This window comes from Corvus moneduloides, chromosome Z, assembly GCF_009650955.1.
Source record: "Corvus moneduloides isolate bCorMon1 chromosome Z, bCorMon1.pri, whole genome shotgun sequence".
Classification (NCBI taxonomy): Eukaryota; Metazoa; Chordata; class Aves; order Passeriformes; family Corvidae; genus Corvus; species Corvus moneduloides.
In genome coordinates, this window is record NC_045511.1 from 7020731 (window position 1) to 7041239 (window position 20509).

At 39.9% G+C, this 20509-nt stretch overlaps 2 long non-coding RNA genes across 2 annotated transcripts; one reads left to right on the plus strand and one right to left on the minus strand.

The window, feature by feature from the left end:
- Positions 1–31: 31 nt before the first annotated feature.
- Positions 32–5220, minus strand: LOC116438450. The gene is made up of 2 exons (XR_004237748.1): positions 4663–5220; positions 32–2542 (listed from the first exon to the last, which is right to left on the minus strand). It is a non-coding gene; the product is annotated as an uncharacterized LOC116438450 (long non-coding RNA).
- On the plus strand, positions 862–18853 carry LOC116438449. The gene is made up of 2 exons (XR_004237747.1): positions 862–964; positions 14082–18853. It is a non-coding gene; the product is annotated as an uncharacterized LOC116438449 (long non-coding RNA).
- Positions 18854–20509: the final 1656 nt, after the last annotated feature.

A 20509-nucleotide genomic window follows, 5' to 3' on the forward strand; every position in this document is an offset into this window, starting at 1 on the left:
AGCTTTACCAGTGTTTTTGTTTTCCTAAAGGGTTTGCTGCCCTCACACTATGTCTCTGTTTACTCGACAGATTATTTGTTTTCTATTCATGACAGCCCTCTCTAAAGAAAAATCAAACTATTTTACAGATGTGTCACCTTACACTTCTGAAGCATTACCATTCAGCAACTAGAATAATATGGTCAGATAGGCTGAAGTGACTTGAGTGGTTATGCTACTTTTTTTAAGGTAATTAAGATATAAAGGCATTTAGCCACTGCTCCATGCAGTGTTAAGTTTTATGTGTTGTATACTATATGTAGACGGATTTGGGAATGGGCATCTGCTCAACAGCTCAGACTGTGCTCTGCAGCAAAGCAGCTTCAGTCTAGACATGCACAGTCACCTAGTTCCTTCTGAGAGAAACAATACTCCTGATAGCCAGTGCCCTACCAATACATTTCACATGTATGTTCTGTTTTCAAAAGCATTTTAAATCCTTAATGAACTCTGCTCAGAGAGTCACTCTCAAAAGAGGGGTTGAGGTTTGTTAGCAAAAATGTAAGGGTTTAGGAAAAATACAAGGCATTGTAATTTAAATGTAGGTTTGCCCCAGTACAAGCAAAGCACGAAGTCTCTGAGCTCATCTGAGGTAACAGGAGTGGATAGCTTTAAGTCACCAGCAGTTAGGTTTGTATTGTGGGTAGAGGGGCGATTTAGCATCTTTAAGCTGCAGCAGCCTAGCAGGTGCTAATCTGGTCATTCTGTGCTGCTAATCTTGTTCTTTTCTGTAATTATTGTTTCCAGCCCCAGTGCTTCAGCTAACATAATTGTGGCTTGTCATCTGCAACACTTCTGTCATGCAATGGGAGAATGGGGGAATGCCTGAATGTCAAGCCTGAGTTTCAGCTGTGGTACTCATCCTTCCCTAGGAAGAGAGGATGGCTGACACTGAATCAGGTGTTTGGATTGCCAAGGAGTGAAGGTGAGTCAGGACCTCATCTGATGCTTTCACATCTTAAATGATGTGGGATGGAAGATCATGTATTGGCAATACTGCTGAATGAATATGGACAGCATAGATTTTAGCTCAATATGTGAGAGCTCTGAATGCACCATTCAGTGTTAAGTAACTCTTAATACCACAGTTTGCTGAAGTGTCACTGCCCTCGTTATCTTTTCTATATATACCTTTCCACAACACTCGATGAAATAGTAATCATGAATCTTAATGTGGTTTCAGTGCAAAATCATCTGAAGAATGGCAGTTTCACTTGGTCTCAATTTAAGCACTTTAGGCCCATTCAGAGCAGAAACTTAGGGAGTGCCATGATACTGTGAAGCAAAGCAAATATTTGCACAACCCATGGAGACCAAGCAGCATGCACTTTAAAGCAGATCTATTGTGTGCTGCTGTCTCCAGCCAGCATCTCTGTGTTTGTGGTGGGAGTAAGCAGGTTGGACCTGCTATGAGCCTCTCCTGGGCTAGTGGCAACTTATCTGTCAGACAAGTGGAACAGACAGCTTAGGGGGGCCAAGGGGAAGGGCAGTATTTTAAAGTGTAGTTGAAAATTCATCAGATCTTCTTTGCACGCATACAATTCAAAATATCTCTAACTCAGAGTGGTTTTTAAGTGAAAGCTGTGTTCCTGCAGGGGTATAGTGTTAAGTTTCTTTCCTAAAAGAAAGTATCTTCTGCTTGGCTGCTTGACTTCTGCTGCATTGTTGGAGATAGTTAAATGCAATCATCTATACTGAAAAACATCCAGGTTTTTCTTAGCTGATTTTTCATTCACTTGCAGGCTAATTTACAAGCCCAGCTGCATCTGTAGCTACCTGCGACAAGGACAGTACAACCTGCTGGTAGAGAGGCTAATGTCCTGAACAAGATTTGCTTTACTCTACATGTGATGTCTTGAACTGGTTCACAGACGTTCTCCTCAGCAAACACTTTGGTTTCCCCGGCATGCTCTGAGTTAATGTGGCACAGTGATGGCTGGCTGCTCCCTAGGAAGAGCGTGCCCTGCTTTCACCAGCTTCCTTACCCCAGAAAGAGCCTGAGACCCAAGAGCAGAGCCGATCTGAAGTGGGCTTTATAGCATGACCAGTCCTGACCAGTAATAGTGAAAGTGTGTCTGCCCACACAGAAGGGGTTACAGAATTGAACAGGAGGACGTGGCTAAAGAGCTGGTACAGAGAGTGTCAAAGCAGGTAAATAGGTATAACAGAGTGAGGCCAGCCCTGCTCCAACCTGTGAGCAAAGCTGGATAACGAAGGAACTTGAAATATGACTGGGATGCCTGAAATATAAAGCTAGGCATTCTTTATTTGTTTCCAGACAATGGGCAAAGCTGTTTTTGCAATTTTTGTCCTGTTCTTTTTCTTGTATAAAAACATAGAGAGTATGGCCAAGCTTCTCCTGATCATTGTCCTCTTTCCTTAAATAAAAAAAACCTCTGTTTCCACATTCCCAAGGAGTCTGATGACATATGAGCATAGAAGGGCTGGATCACAGCTAGAAGTAGGAACATGCCTTTGGGCTGGAAGTTCTAGCCACAGTTTTCTGTATTTTAGAAAGAAAAAACATAACAAATAAACAGTCATGACAACCTGAGAGAAAACTCTCTTTCACTGTTTGTCTCTATTTAACTCAGACGATACCATGAATCGCTAATAAAAAGCCATTGCTGGAAAGTAAAAATAAAATGCCAAGTGTCTTTTCATCAATATGAAACATCCCTGATCATGCAAAGACCAGTCCCTGCAGCCTCTGCTCACGTGAAAGGTGTTTACTCACAACTAGGTTTGCAAGCACTAAAGCATTATGCACACAAAAATAATGATGACTTTTCTGTGTGCTCAGAGAAAGAAAGTGAGGCACTTCGTATTTTCAGGACAGGATGAAAGTAGTACCTTTTTAGAATCGTGAAATGTAAGAGAAACATGGCATTTGCAGGCAGGAGAACAGTGGGGGCCCCCATCCCGTCCAGGCCTGGGTGCTGCCATTGGAGCCCTGCTTGTGCTGCAGCACACTCCCAGCGCTCCTGCAAAAATAACACTCCAATGCTAATTTTAGCATCCACTATAATACAAAGCAATTCAAGGCATCAACAGCGTATTTCATGAGGACAGTATTTCTCTTTTGCTTGTGTAGTTCCCAGGCTGCAGTGCCATTCCGTTCACCAATCTTAAACAAACACCGCCCTTAAGATTTCCTAAATAGTTCAAAGTGGTGTCTAGGGAAACATTAGAAACATCGATATGGAAAGCCTGAATACGCTTCAGATGAAACCACTTTGAATGCCCATTTTTGTGCAAGTTCTGGGCTGGAAGATAGTATAAAGCAAGAGGTTTTTAAGATAAACTTGTCAGGAATGATGCTATAATAGCAAAGTTTTCTAAATATTTATTCCTGATAAGCTTTTCACAAGCCCTTCGCTTATCATTTCATTCAATTTTTAATGCAAGAAATGTTTGAGGAGGAAGAATTAATGGTCATGTTCTTTTCAGTCCCCTTGAAGTTCTGACTGGAATGTTTTTTATATGTTGTTTCCCTTGCTTATTTATTATAGGGAGCATTTACAAATACATTCAGTGCAGAAGCCGATGTACAAGAGACAGTACTCCAAAAGTCAGTGTTTGACAGCAGAGGCCACAGTCACCATAGTTATTTTCTATTCTGAATACATGGAGGAACTGCAGTAACTGGGACGTGCTAGTTTGCAAACACTGACACCATCTCATCAATGGATAATCACTGTTTACATGTGCTGGATATCAGCACCTGTAAACTCCTGTAACACCTGAACCTTACTCTGAGGAAATATAAGAAGGCAGCTCATATTTTTGAAGCATCAGCAGAAGTCACTACTATGAAGATATCGTACATGGGACAATGCCTCCTGATTCCCACTCCTCATTTGTCTCTTTAAAAAGTTTGGGACATTCTCTGGCCTATATTCATCGCTGTCACCACCCATCTCTAGTTTCAGGAATGTCACAGGTCATGATTAAAATAGCTGCCACTTTCCCATCCCTTTGGTGATATTTTTGCAATGTGGGATAAAACTATCTCTCATGTATCCACGTGGGGGAAATCCAAACTTCTCCCTCTGCCTTAATGCACTCCCCATGCTGCCACACAACTTGCTGGAAGCTGGAGGAATATTCTGAGGAATTATTACCACAAGTCTGGTTTTATTCTTGTTCTCTTTGTAAATGTGGCCCACTTTTGGAGACATGGCACTAGGCTAGCAGGAGTTCAGGACTGAGCTGGTTTGGCTAGTCTTAAGTTTTTTATGGCAACGTCATTACATAGCACGATGAGAGTCAGTCCTGTGCTCAGGGCCCTCAAGGTCTGGGCAATGCTCCTGTGATCTTTTCTGTGATTCCTATGCTTGGAAAAGATGCTAGACCCAGAGAAAAGAGATTAACATTGCTTCTCTTCAATGTGCTCAGAGCTACAAAACCTTCTATAGTCCTTAATCAACAAATGCCTATTGATACCCATTGGAACATCCACCAGCCCCAGTAAAGTTTAGCCCAGAGACTGAACCATGGACCACATCTGGCCAGTGCAACCCTTTTGCATGCACCAGCAGGATATTAAGCTCACAGTAGGTCACATAGATGACGTATGTCACAAGTGTAGCAAACCAGTTGCTTTAGGACACTCAAGCTTACCAGGAAATCTTGTCCAGAATATGGATGTTTTGGCCAGATGGTCAGGATGCTGGACAGCAGGATGGTCTGAGGAGGCTGCTGCTCAGCCACAGGGACATAGTCGGCACATGGACAAGATGAAATGTGGCCAGAGAAGATGAAGAAAACAAAAAGTCTGCTGTACCTGAGGGATGGAGGTTAGGACAAGAAGCAGGCGACCCATCTGTCCTGTCACTGCCTCCCAAGACTGTTCCCTGCCTTCTGCTCTCTCTCATTCCTGGTCCCACTTCCTAGTTGACTTTCAGTCACATTCCAGGCCTGCCTGCTTGCTTGCAGACCATCTCCAGTCTACTACTACTAATGTTTTTATTGGCCAAAGACCTAAAGCCTGTCTCCCAACCACACTGCTGTTGCCTTGCCTTGTGGTCTGCCCTTTCCTTCCTGTGCTCCATTTGTTAGGATCCTTTGCTGGAGCAGCTGCAGAGGCAGAGGGCTGCCTGCTCTGTGTGCAGAGTCAGGGAGCTGTGCTGGGTGGGGACAAGGGGATGGCTCCCAGCCAGCATCCCCAGGCCAGGGCAGGCAGCCTGGCAGACAGGATGTGATGGGCAGAGCTTAGCACAGGCAGCAGGACACAGGCTGCAGCCAAGAGGCAAAATGCCAAATTTCAGTGGTGGCTGGATGAAAGGACTTCCTCAGCATCCAGGCGGGAGCTGCTGCCATCCAGAAAAACACCAGACCAAATCTGGGCCTGGGGCAGGTGTTTCATCCCATTATCCCCTATTTTGTTTCTGACTCATTCAGTCTTCTCAAGTTAAAGCAGCTAGTTGTCCTACCAATCTGACCCTATTGTAGTGGGTTTAACAAGGGCCGTAGATGCGATGGCACAAGAAGAAAATGATACAAATGTTTTGAAATAACCCCAGCAGCTGAGGGAATCTGCTAAACAGAAAACAGAAGGGGTCTGCCCAGTCAGTTTAGTGTTTGTGCATTTTCCACAGGTTAAAACATCTTTCAGACAAAGAGCCATCCCTCTGCCCTGCCCTGACAGTTAACAATAACTACCAAGTACAAGCCTTACTGGCATCTAGAATGAATTTAGAGTTCCTTTGGCCCCAAAACATTCTGGATGTCAGTGAGAAAACTGACAGGTTCAGACATGCAGCTTCATGCAAATGTACTGCTTGTCCCTCCAATAAGTGTGTACGTTTTGGAAGACAGTATATAAGCTGAAAACTGACCCAGGATAAAGGGACAATTACTTAGCAATAGAAGAACAACTTGCAAGAAGCTAGCTATCTTGCACAAGGAAGTTCTCTAGATTCCTCCAGTATTAATAACATTGAATTATAATATTTATACAGGCATATAAATCTAAATTTTATACACTAAACATTTACTGGACATTAATCAGTCTCCAGTGCATCTGACTCCATTTCAAAGTGCAACTGCTAGATTAATGACTGTACTGTAGCTTCTCCTGTCTTTTTTTTTTTTAATAAAAGCACTTTTTGCCACTGTGTCTTATGTAGAGCCTGATCTTGTGGATATGCATTATGTGTGCTCTGACACTTCTTTACAGTAACAGCAGATGAACTCATGTTTTTATGGCATATTAGTGGGACATTGGGATTAAGCTATTTAGACTTCCCAAGGCTGAGGTATTTTGACACTGATGCAGAATGGGACCTTGAGGATCCCTGGGAGCATGGTTTTACATCTTGAACATAAGGCCCCCATAAGTTTAGGCAAATTCTGAGACAAGGCTTCTGAAGCTAACAAATCTCAGATGCGTGATGTCCAGTGGTACGTACAGTTTCGTGGCTATAGCTTACCAGCTGCTTGCCTCACACCCCTGCAGCTTATAAGGTCTGTAATATAAATGTGCAAATGGTAGGATTTGGCAAAGAGTCAGTATAAAAAATGAGGTGAAAAAATCTTCATGTGAAAATATGTTAAAAGAGAAAACAGAAGTTTTGAAACCAAAGCTAATCCATTTGTCCTCTTGTTTCTGCTTTCTAAGAAGTGAAAGTGTTACAACATAAAGAAGGCTGCTGCCACTGGTGTATTTAGCATCAGAAAATAATGAAACTCTTGTAAAAGCCTGTCCTGAAGCCCCCGAAGCCAGGAGCTGCAGAAGGTGATGAAGGGTGGCTAACTGGAGAAGGACCTGTGTCCTTAGAAGTGAACCTGCTGTTACGGAGTACTCGGATGTAATACAAAAATAGCACATACGTCATGTTTGTGTATAAATTGCATGTGAAAGATTGCTTTTGAACAGGAAGCTTCCCCACTACAGGAAGCATCTGGAACTAAGTCTGTGTTGCAGTCTAAAAGACTATTACTTAAAACACTACAGAGAAGAATGAATGCAAAGCTTTTTGCAAGTAGGCTGGGAGAAATCTAGAGCTCCACAACCAACCAAGTGGGAAAAGATGTAAGTCCTAAACCTCTCTGAAGATTTCAGTCATTTGGCAGCTATGTCTTTTGATCAAATCAAAGTGGCTCTACAGTATACAGCAGACTGATTTCTGACCCCTCCCCCCAAGAGAGTACGAAAAATCAATGGGTAGGACCAGAGGAAGTTCAGATCACCCAGCAGGATCTCTGTGCTGGTCCGTGCACTCATGGAAGCACATGCTTCCATGGAAGCACATGATACCGCTCTTTCATGACTAGGAGAACTGGCTTATGCAAGGTAGTGCATAATGCTGACATGCTTGTCCTTTGCCTACCCTTCTCTATCCCAGCTCAGTCAAAGGAATGTTCTCTAATATTTGTTCAGATGTTGAAAAAGAAAGTTAAAGTGTTCACCAATTTAGTTTGTAGCCCATTATTGAATGCATGACTAAGAATATAATGCAGCTATCAGCACCAAAGCCTTATATATATATCATACACAGAACTACATAATAAGTAGGTTTTTTCCCAGGGGAGCTAACTGTTCTGCCTCCCACATAATAAAAATAAAAAGTGGGAGACTTGCAACAGAACCTTTTCAATCTGTGATTCTGCTATGGGATGTGTTATCTAAAATATTCAGAGAAGGTAGGATGTGAGTATCTCTCATCACATTGTGAGGGCTCTGAGCAAGAACTTGTCAAATGTTAACATTACATAGAATACTTTAAAATCAGTGAAGAAGCCAGAACGTGTTAGACCCATTTACCACAGCCTAATCAACCAAGTAAGCTCAGATCATTAAACTAATTATGAGTTGCTGAAATAATTAAGGATTCCCTTCTCACATGGTATTGGTGGAATTCTCTGTTACAGAACAACTGCATAGTAAACACAAAGCATGTGCTCAGACAGTTGCTGGATTTGATAAACAGCCCTTGTTACAGCCCTTGTTTCTGAGAAACTTTGGTAGCCTTTGTGCCAACAGTCAATGACAAATAATACGAACAAGCAACATACATTCAGAGAGGTTTTCATGGGAAGATCACTTGAGTGGGGAGGGGGACATAAAAGAGAACCTGATAACTGGCACTTGAGAGTGGCTCTATAAAACTGTGGGATTCATTTCCAGACAAATGTTCTCTCTATCCTGTTTGCACAGATCAAAACTAACCCCTGATGACTGATTACATTAACTGGATGTTATATTAACTGGAAGTCTGCATTCCTGAGGATTTATGCCATACTAGGTCATTTCTCATATTCATAGTTAATCTAGAATAAAGTCAGAAAACAACTTAACTTTTTCTGACAAACATCCAACAAATTTTATAGTCATACCAGTGCAGCTTTCTGGGTAAATTGATCCTCATTCATCATAGCTCTGTACACAGATACAGATACACGTATTTTTGTGTTCACAATCAACTCAAACATTAATGCATAAGCTTAGTTGGGACTGAAATTGGACATGTTAAATTCTTCATTGTAAAGACTGCATTTGCTTCTTATATTTAAAATGCAGTTCTGATTTCATCTCATTAATTCTTTTCTGGTGCTAATTTTAACCCATTATTTATTACACATTCCATTTTTTTCTTAGAGCACAGCATCAAACCTTAGAAGTAAAAACAGGTGCAGGTGCAAGACTGGCCAGAGCCTCTCAAACCATTAAGTGTCTGCTAGCATTCTTGACATATTAATTAAGGTCGAATTTCTGGGAAAGCCACAGGAATCTCTGACCTGAACTTAAATGCTTTCCAAAACAATCCATTCTATTATTTATGCAAATCTGCCCTAACAGTACTGTGGACAGTGTAAACTATCAGTCCAAATATCAGAGTCATGCATGGTGCTTCAACCATAGAGAATGTGTTTTTGCTGAGGAAAATACTATTAACTTAAAGTGACTGAGCAGGGAGTGTTTCAGCAGCAAGCAGAGCCTTCTCCTAATCTCTCCTAGCCTCCTCTCCCTACATTTCTCCTAAGTGTAGGGCCACCCCTGACGGACAATGGGGCTACATCCTTGATCCCAGAGCACACCCCATGCCAAGCAGGGCTAGTACAGGAGCCCAAATGACATTACATCATCAAAGCCTGAGTCTTCTGCGAAAATGATGCCTGACCATCATTTTCACAAGGGTAAATAACCTCTGTGGGAATGATGGATGTTAATATTTTCCCTCCCTTTCCCCAATTACTGTCCTGCTAATCATTAAAGCAAACCCTGGGAAAAAGATGAGGGTTCAATCCCTAGAGACTGAAGTGAATCTACAGCCATTTTTCTGGGAGGTGCTGCTTTAGATGGGATTAAAATGGTAGATTTTCAGGAGAAAACATAAAGCTCATTTTGGTTTTGATACTGCTTTTTTATCAACTGTACATGACAGACAAAGACAGAAACATTTAAATCCAGAAAGCACTCACATAACAAGTATTTTCAACCTCTTTTCTCTCGGGCTGGCAATTCTTGATACAGTGCAGCACAGTTCACCAGTTATCAAGCATCTCGGATACCATGATCAGAAAAACTCTGAATTCAGGAATTAAGGTGTTAAAAAGCATACAGTGTTCATATGTCAGTGAAAGGACCACATTTTATAGTTTGTTTCAAGGTGGGGGTTTTGTTGGGTTTTTGGGGTTTTGTTTTCTTTTGAAAAATGACCTGACAGAAAATATTAACAAGCATTTGCAGAATTGCATTAAAATTACTCTTTATCTTTCATCACATCTTCTAGCAACTATATTTTATTATAAACAGTATAAGTGAAGTTGAGGAAACAATACAGATGAGCATGAACCCATGAAAGATTGATGCAAATTGTTAGGAGGAGCTCTTACAGGAGACTGACTTTCTACTTTTGCCTCTTTCTGCACATATGTGCACTTGCCCTGAGAAAAAGGAGATTCTATTCCAATTTTGCTATGACAAGTAAACCTTAGTTTATTTTAGAGACCATTAGTGTCTTCATTTTTTAAAAAATTCAATGTTTATATTTTGCATATTTGTTTATAATGGAATTTTTACCACTTTAGGCCAACATACATCCTTCATATTTTCCACATTCACACAAATCCTAGCAAAGTTTAGCATCAATCTTAGGACTATGTGGGAAGTGGGAAAAAATGAGAAAAACTGGAATAAGAGAGTAAGTGGATTGCCATTGAGTTTCTTGTGATTCCTGACTTTCCAGTGTAAAATGGTATTTAATTCCACAAGAATGTGCACATGTATGTAAATGTGGGATGTATAAAGAGAGAGAGAGATGCTTTTATTCCTTGTGCACTTCTTCCTGGCAGGCCTATTTCTACAGAATAAGCAGATGTGTGTGTGAGGCTTTATTTCTTAAGCAAGGAAAACCTCAGCTGAAGGGTATTCAACAGAGATGTCATGGACACTTGTCAGTTACATTTCACTTATAAACAATCAATTTCTTTTCCCTTGGTCTCTCTTCACCTGTCATCTCTAATCATCTGCCAAATCTCTTTCATTGTCACCACTTCAGCTTGGATGATGACCTATTTCAGACAGTTTTTTAAAATTTCTCATATATAAGGCTTTTATATATTTTCTTCTTGCATGGCAAATTAAGAGATTCTGTATATTTTTGATATCTCACAAATGGGTCTGATTATTTTTATATGACTTGACCCTATGAACAATTCAAACAAAATACCTGTGCAGCCCCCTTAGTACAGTGAAACATTTTGAGTGCGAAGTTCATACATACACCAGGATATATTTCTTGACCTACACAGACTTAGCCCAAAACAGACAGTAAAATAATTTAAAGTAATTCGAAACTAAAGTTTTGATTCTGTTGTATTATTTTTGTTTCAGACAGGAAAAAAGATTCTCCTCTGATTATAAATGCATATATTTTGGATGCCATATGATAGCAATGATATCCTGTCTCGTAAGCACAAATAATTCAGTGTGTAATAAAAGAAAGGTACAAGTACTGGCACTAAATACTTCAGCATTTGCGTTTAGAGGTCAGTTGAAAGAACCTTGAACACGTGATCTTTAAAGTCTGACTGTCTTCACTTTGCATGCAGATAATTTATTGGCACTGATGCTAGCCATACAATAGATTGAGGAATGTGTTACACATAGTTTTCTTAAACATTTATTTGTTGACGTGCTACTAGGTCAGAGAGACAGCCATGGGGGGTGATCTGTCCCAGAGCTCACTGAAGCTCAATAGCCCTGGAGCAGATATGCTCTCAGTCAGACAGTGGAGCTAGCTCATGGCAGGAAGAATTTGCAGCTCTCAGTACTGGTTGCACAGAGCAGAAGTATTGTCTGTTCAGCCTTGAGAAGAGGAGATTGAGGGGAGACCTCACTGCAGTTACAACTTCCTCGTGAAGGGGAGGGGCAGACCCTGATCTCTGCTCTGTGGTGACCAGTGACAGGACCTGAGGGAATGCCCTCAAGTTTTCAGGGGAGGTTTAGGCTGGATATCAGGAAAAGGTTCTCCACCCAGAGGGTGGTTGGGCACTGGAACGGGCTCCTGAGGGAAGTGGTCACAGCATCAGCCTGATAGAGTTCAAGAAGTGTTTGGACAATGCTTTCAGGCTCTTGGGCCTGGTGCTGTGCAGGGCTAGGAGCTGGACTCAGTGATCCTTGTAGGTCCTTCCAACTCAGCATATTCTGTGATTCTATGAAAAAGAACCAACTAATAATAGCGCATTCCTTACATCTGAAAGCTCTACTCTGGGGCTAAACCTGCCCAGACAGAATGAAAAGTAATACACTGAGGATCGTTTTCTGAACTAAATCAATATTTATGAGACAATTATTATTATTATTATTATTATTATTATTATTATTATTATTTTAGGGCCAGCACAATGCTTGCACTCACAAAGCCTCCAGAAGAAGAAGAGCATAGAATAAGTTGACACCCACAGCACTGTCCTGTAGGAATCCATTAGGCAGCATGATCAGCACTGTATAAACCTGGCTTTCTCCACTCTACATTCCCTGGTCCTATATCCCACTTACCTTCATAGCTACACCTCAGTTTCATACCAGTGATGTTGCTGGTACTTTGCAAAGCAGTGATCACTTTATTTCAGATACCAAGAAATGAAAGTGAAAAAAGCACACAATAATAGTCCTGTGGGCAAGAACTGCATGGGACACAGAGGATACCAGGGAGAAAAGCCATGTAGCACAAGCATGGCTAGCTGGGGACCTGGTTTAGAGCATTACCAAGCTCTGTCTTATTCACAAGCATAGACACAGACTGAAAAGAGGCCAATCCAAAGCAGACCTCCCAGGTCACTGACACCAACTCCAGGAAAGTGTCGGGGAAATGATGCACGGATGATGAAGGAATCAGGCACAAACTGGGAAGGGTTACAATGATGGTCACAATGACAATGATGATGCAATATGACAGTGACAGAAAAAGAAATTGTATGCCAGTATCTCCAGTATTCTCCTTACATCTAATCTATTGTTGTTTACAAAAACTGAAAATGAGGCAAGTGGCTGATTGGGAACTACGATTTTTTTGTTTATTTGTCTGTTTACTATGCTGTTTTCCAACTATGTCAAATAGAGACTACAGTTCAGTCAGTGCAAGAGTCACAGCCATTTTATTTTTCTTATCTCTGACATGCTGTGTCTTTATCAGTAGAACTATTTAGACAGTGAACCTGAATCAAATGGAACTTTAGCTAAAATATGTCCTCTGTTTTATGTCAAAGTTGGCTGATTTAATGTCTTTGATCTTTCAGCTAGAACATCAAGGCCAGCATTTTCAATAACTCTCACTAGGCAGAATAAAATCTGTGTCTGAGAAAACAGGCAGGATATCATTAATCTGTTTCTAAACAAACAGGGAGTTATAACAGCTCTTTAATCTGAAGACGATAGATCCTGAGATGGAATGAAGCACCTAAGTGCCAGCCAAGTTCAGTGAAAAGCAAATACGGTGTATGTCGTAATTTATTGTGACATTGTTATTTTGTGACCTACAAGAAGGCATTCGTTGTGTTGGAAGTACGTGAGAGAGATAACTATTTGTGATCAATTGGTGTATTTGCTATATGTTCTTCCCTTTTGAAAGACTGACTCTTTTTCTCTGTTTATAACGTTTTTTTTATTTATCTACTCAGTTATTTCATTGTCCTTACAGGAAGTTCACCCTATTAATTAAAAGCAACTGGGCAAATCACTAGAGTACTTTAGGTTACTCACTGGAGAACACACACAACCAGCCTGTAAATATGAATGCAAATGTGCAAGCTATAATGCCTTAATCGGTGAATTCAGAACTTACTGTGGTTGAGGAGAATATCTTGAGGTGAAGGCCAAAAAATAACAGTTTTACAGACTTGGGAGGCATTTCAGGATTTGCCCAACCATGATTAGATAAATGAAATATTCTCTTTCATAATGACTTTCCTGGATTTCTTTGAAGACAATAATTGAGCAGCAACTCATGATAATAAAAAGATGATTAGAGAAAGACATCCCAAAATACAATAAACATTCTGTTTAAAAGTTGAGGAATTACATATATGTAATTCCAATGCTTTGTTACCAACACTAAAATAAGATGAAAAACATTACAACAGAAACACTCATAAAGAAATTTTAAAAACCCAACCCGGCAAGAAGTCTTCTTATAACAAAGAAGAATCAAAATGTTTGGTGTTTTGGTGCTGTGTTAGAACAAGAAATGTACACACCAAGTGGTATGTCAGTCACCAAGGCCCATGGTGAAATTAAGCATGACATCTAGACCAATGTGCTTTTCAACATTCTCCAAGCAGCATGCTTCATATCTCAGTTGTGACAACAAGACACTTTAGGCACTTTAAAACCAAATAAAAGCAGATTTCATGGGACATAATCACGAGACATTCAGTTTATAAAAGCCTTGGCAAAAAAAAAAAAAAAAAAAAAAAAAAAAAAAAAAGCACCCAAAGAACTGAAGTCATGTTCAGATCCAGGACATCTAAAGGCATAATTTCAACTTAGCTTTATTGACCTTTCAGAGCTGACGACTTCAGTTTTGTTTTTGCAGGATTCTACATCTTCACCTTCTGAAAAGCCAAACCACAGATGAAATTGCTTTAGATCAAGCTGGCATGCTTTGTTTTGTAAGTACTCCAAACATACTGAAAGCCAGTTAACTTATCAACCCCGTGAGCACTGAACAATTTATTGAGTGAGCTTATAGATATTGCTTGTTCCCTCACTCCCCTCCCCCTAAAATCAGAGAAGGACAGAAAGCACAAATTAAAATGTACAGAACCTGGAAGGAAAACAGCAATACAAATATTATATGGACACACTGAAGTTGTAAGTGGTATGTAGCAAAATACAGCTCACTAAAAGTTTTGATAAAATAGACTGCTAGCATAATGCACAGAAGAATTAAGAAATATTTCTGCATGTTGATAAGTGTACATCACAATGAGCTTACTAACAGATCTATCAGTAATGCAGAAATAAGCAATCTGGTTTTGGCATGCCCTCAGCTGAAAAAAAAAAAAAAGTATTAAAAGAAAATTGAGACATCTGAAGTCATTGTTGGGGGGGAAGCGTAATACTGTAATTATAAACACATTATTTGTTATGAATGCTAAAATGTGCCAAAAAATGTGATAAAATTAAGCAACTGAACAAACTTAAAAAGAGGTTCCCAGATATCTACTGGCATAAGACAAGGTTAGCTTTTGCATGACAACATTGTGGATGTTGTCTTCAGATACTGAGATACTTGAACTTAATTAATTCATGACAAAGCAAAAAGGTGAAGTATATCTAGCAGTGTGAAAAGAAATACCTCCAGAGAGATAGGGTTATCTTGGCTTGGATTGCAAGCTGAATGTAAGGTAAATTTATCAAGCTATTCAGAAATTAACAAAGAGTTTCCAGGAAATGCTTGCATTTCACATGTGACTTCAGTGATTACAGACAGCATGCCTTCAAGTGTGTTAGTCTTTCCATTAATCTTAATCTTGCTCAACTGACTTAATCTGATTGAAAGGCAAACCCGTATTTCCCACCATCATGGATTTTTTTTATTGTCACAGAAACTGAAACAGCACATGAATGAAACATGTCTAAGCAACAGTCTGCATAAATGGAGGATATTTTTCTGTTTCAGCAGACCTGGATAACATTGCTGTAATTTGACAGCAGCTTGGAAATCATTAAAAAATCTGACACCAATGTCAGTTCCTAACAATGGGAATTTCCGTAGAAGTTTGTAGTAACCATGTCTTAGTGCAAGAGTGTGTGGAGACACCAGCAGGCTGTGACCCAGGGGCCCTGGAAAACCATGATTGCTTTTTTAGTGTTCTGTTTACAATTCAGAAGGGCCTGATTTCATTTCACTTTGACATCCTGCAAAAGAAGCACATGAACTCTTTCCTGTTTCTCCAAGAGTAATTCTATTTCATGTATTTTTCATGTGTCCTATGTATTAAGAATGCCATTCATCTGACATGCTTTTCACATTTGCATTAGGAGAAGATTAGTTGTGTGCTAGCAGCATCTGTTTTATCTTGGTTCTAAGGGACTCCAGAGTCACTAGCTGAGAACCTGGTATCTTCAGGCAAAGAAATAGCCATACCATAGATTAGTCAGACAGATGCCGTCTGTGGAATTCTAAGTACAACATGCTTTATTTACAAGTACATACTTATTCTGAAAGAAAGAGGATTACAAGCTATGCAATGCAATGCAATCTCTTCCTTCTAGGATCTCAGTCCAAAACCAATGCCTGTTTACAGGAGAGAAACTCTGCTTTGGTAATTTACCCTGATTAGAAAAGATAACAAAAAAACTACTAAACTTGTCCAGCTATCTTTTACAGGAAAGTAAACATCTTCTATTGCAACAGTAGCTGGATGCCTTCTTGCATCATAATAAATTACATACAACCTGACAATCTTTTCATGACTTTTCTGTTTGATATACAGATATACTGCATATTGTTTAACCATCTGGTCTGTGTAGAATATTTTATCTAGAGCTACAATGTATGGAGGGAAAATATTTTTTCCCAGAATGGATTTGTTAAATGATCAAAAATAACAAACCCCACGGACTAAAGAGGCTTACCCTGAGCAGACCTTGAAACTTGTTAATGTTTCTTGATACTAAAGTTTTACCCTAGCTATGTAAGATGTGCTACCATTTCACACACCATCTCATATACTGGGAATTTTAAGACCAGACAATGACTGCTTTCTGATGAAACTGAGGTTTTCATGCCAAACTTCTTCTAAACACATTTCTTAATTTATTGATTAAAACTTGTCTCCAGCAAACAGATACTTGGATCAGCTAGCAAGGAATCAGACAATGTGTACTAAAAATTTAGCAGATGCCGTGCAAGCATGTCACATTCTCCTGACCACTTGCCCACTTTTCTTTTTTTTTTTTTTTTTTTTTTTTTTCCTATTTAATCATGTGGCTTTGTTTTCCAGGATTGCTCCCCTTTTGCTGGTAGGCACAGGAAGCAATCAGAACTGCCTGCAGACAGGATGCTCCTCTTCAGACTGCTTTAGCTCTAGAGATCAAGGATGTATTTCACTCCCAAAGTGCTGTGTGCCAAATGCAGGGTGCCTAGGGTTAGCCCAGCTTTTCTTTTTGGGTAAAAGGGTATCAGTGATGCTATGCTGGCTTTCAGCATCTGAGGATGTGTCCTGCTCTGCTGCCACTGTTTGATCAGAAGGAATGATAAATGTATATCCCCTTGAAATAAAATCAATCTGATGATTAGTCAGGTCTGCCAGGAGAACTAGACTGACACTTTGCCATTTATTAGTTCCAGACATGGATCTATATTTGCCCTATGGGAGCTAGCATTGTGAGAGCATGAACCAATAGAACATTTTAATTACAAGTCCACTAAGCCGATCTTCCTTTCTGTGGCTGCCTCAGAAAGAAGCTGGTCTATGATTCCAGTCTCCTTCTGAGAGACACAGTAATATCAGGCATCTCCTCAGCAGCTATTGGAAAGCATTCAGTCAGCCAGGAAGAGCCTTCATGTAGGCGTCATATGTTTTAAGAGAGGGCTGTATGGATAAGGTCTTTTTACTAATGTAAATAAGGGGTTGTTTCATAAATACAGTGTTGGCAGTCTTTCAGAAACGGTGGCTCGCAGCGTCTTCAATATCTGCAGTTATGGAGGGAGAAAGGAAACCTCCTTAAAAACTCTTTCAGTTTTGGAAGACCCACAGTAGGTAAATAATGTATTTTGTTGAGATGAGAGTGTTTAGACTCTCCTAGGTCAGCACAAAAGAGAGATGACTCGGGACAGAGTTACTTCTGCCCATGGCTCACTGCGCTGAAACTGGTGTGTGAGTGAAGCACCAAGCAAATGCCACCTCCCTGTATTCATCTTGTACCGGACAGAGTCTTCCTCCCTCCTCCTTTCTCTCCCTTCCTTATTCCTCCACTTCCATCTCCATGTTCCACTGAGAGAACTGCAAAAAGGCATGTATAAAGGCTGTGGCAGAGATAACAAGAAGGAGGAAGAAGCCATAGCAGGCGTTGAGCATAAGAATACCATCTGGGGCTGTCTAATACCAGCTAAAACACCACAACCCACAGCCGCTCAGAAGGGTGGGATGCCATAGTTACTCAAGGTCAAGCAGGCAGAAAGAAAGGAAAGCAGAAACTCTGGCTCAAGTCTGAAGATATTTTCAGGAGCCAGCAAGGTTGACCTATGCTATTAATTACTCGGCAGTATTAATACAAGTGCCAGCTTTCTTTCACCATTCTTTCTCTAATTACTTTCACTGATGAATCGTGACATCTTGAAATCACCCTTGACTCTGATTGTGTGAGCCAGATTCCAGAAATGTGGTGCAAACCACATTAGCAAACACAAGAAAGTACAGACCCTCCCTATCAAGATTAAATTAAGCTGAAATATTTCTCACCCTCCTCATACAAAAGCTGAAATGTCCTGAGGCCACCGGCACATACTGAAACTCAAGCACCTCTCAAAGCCTGGCACTTGAGCCTCAGCAGGTTATCATCAACATTTGAAAGGGGAACCAATGTAACTCAGTCCAGGCTTCACAGATGCTATTTTGTTTTTCAAATGTCCCCCAAGTCTGGCATTATTTACTTATCTGTATTCTCTATCAGCTGGAATTCCTAGGGGAACCTAGGGATTCTCCACTCTGAAATCTGGACACTGGTAAAAGTTTCTCCAGCAATGATCAACTAAAATGCACACATTTTTTGTCTGGCTATGCTGTGACAGATCAGCTAGGAAAACACCTGTAAATTCCTTTAATATAAGAATGCATTTGACTCTGGAGCTACTCTTTTACTGGGAAAGTAGCAATAAATCAGCATGTAATTTTTAAATTATATTTAAGGTCTCTCACATGCTCAAACTAAAATATGGTGAAGATCTACAAAATCAGACTTCAGATAACTGGAAGATGATGAAGCTCATTCTTTTCTGTCCAAGTTGTTTTTAGTAATTTATTTGTATAGTTCTTATTAGGTAAGTTTTTGTTAGGCTCTCTGGAGACAGAGAAATGCTAGCCAGCTACTTTCCACTTGTAGCTCACAAAGTTTAAAAAAAAGTGTTATGGCTCCAGATGAACTAGCCAGATGAAGATGAGAATGGCTAGCCGGATTCAGAAAGTGAATTATGCCATTGCATCATACAGGAGAGGATTTATCCAGAATGATGATGGGTGCCATGACCCACCATGGGATGCCATGCCTGGCAACATTGCTGGTCATTCATACTGTCTCCTCAGAGGTCCAGAGCTCATATTTCAAAGTTTAAAACAAACAAACAAACAAACAAACAAAAACAACAAACAAACAAACCACAAAAAAACACCACCTAGAGAGCCATGAGTGAGATTTTAAAAAGCATATTCTATAACTCCTTTTTAAATAGAAGTACAGCTCATAATGGTATCAGTGGGAGAAGAGAGATCTTGAAATTCAGTTGGACAGAATTGCATTAAAGTTTCCCAGACTTCTATTTCATATCAGGTAGATGATTCTGAAGAGCTGAAGCCAACAAATTGAATCCTAGAATGACTAAGGTTGAATGCTCTCTAAGATTACTGAGTCTAGCTGTTAATCCAGCACCATGTCTCCAGGTGTCACATGCATACATTTTTTGAACACTTCCAAGTTCCTCAAGACTGCTGCAATACAGGAAGCATTGGCAAGGACTTGGGTGGACTTTGGGCTTACCCAGCTGGCTGACCATGGGCTGAATGCTTTGTAAGACTCCACCTTAGCACCATATCATCTTGTTCTACCATAAATACATGGACTTTTGCATTTTTTTTACTGCTGAGGTTATGTTTAATCATCATTTTTTCTTTGTCATTCTTCAAAAAGATTTTACAGAATCAATTAGTTTTAGGTAAGACAAATATACTTTTCTTTAGTTATGTTCTCCTCATACATGCTAGGTTTTATTAAGCAAAAAAGAGTCAGTGTAAAGAGTGCAAGGAAAACTGTGCAGTTACATGCAATATGTATATATACACACCTTTTGTGTTTGTTATTGCTATGTTTGTAATGGTGAGAGGAAAATATTGCTGTAATATTATGAGCACAAAAGCTATAAGGATCTTACATATTTTCATGTATGTTGTATATTCAAGTTCAGCAGCTACCAGTAGCATCACAACCCTCGTGCAGTAGTCAGAGGCGGTATCTTGCACTTGGTGTTAATTCTTACCATGCTAGGAAAAAGTGGATGTACTGTCTTGTACTGTGGAAAGGATAAAACCCAAGTACTATAAATTTTTTTCCCATATAATCCAAAACCACACCATGCTTTGTAAGATCTGCATGTAGGTTTGTTCAGAGGCTTTGGATTCAGTCACTGGTATCACAAAGCCAATACCCTATTATTTCTAACCATCATGATTTTCCTTATTGTAATACATAGGAGTCAACTTCAGATGGAGCACTGCAAGACAAACTTCTATACTTCTATACAACTTCTATATAGATGCACCCTCCTAGGCAGCCCCCGCTTTTTTTAGCAGTCTGTTGATTCAACACTATAACATCTCAGCTCATTTTGCATTATGTCTTTGAGTTTTGAAAAGGTTGCTTTTGACATATACTTCTTTAAACTAGATCCAAATGTCAGGGCTAGGCTTAAAAATACTGGTCTCCCTTCAGAAAAGTATGCTTTATCACAAATTATAAGCATTAGAAAATAAATCATGGAAAAGACCTGTGATATCATCTCGTCTCCCCCCATAAGCATAGGATTGTTCCCTACAATATGTCAGGCAGTTTTGTTCTTTCTAGTTTAAATGACTCTCAGGTTTTCATCAGACTCTTTTACAGTCTAATTTATCTTATTATCATGACATCTATCCAGATATTCAGCCTACATTTTACTATGCTGTGTTTCATCCCACAGTTTTGAATTGTTGTCCTTCATTCTAAGTAAAGAATCAGGATTTTTTTTGTCTTCCGTTTTCTTAG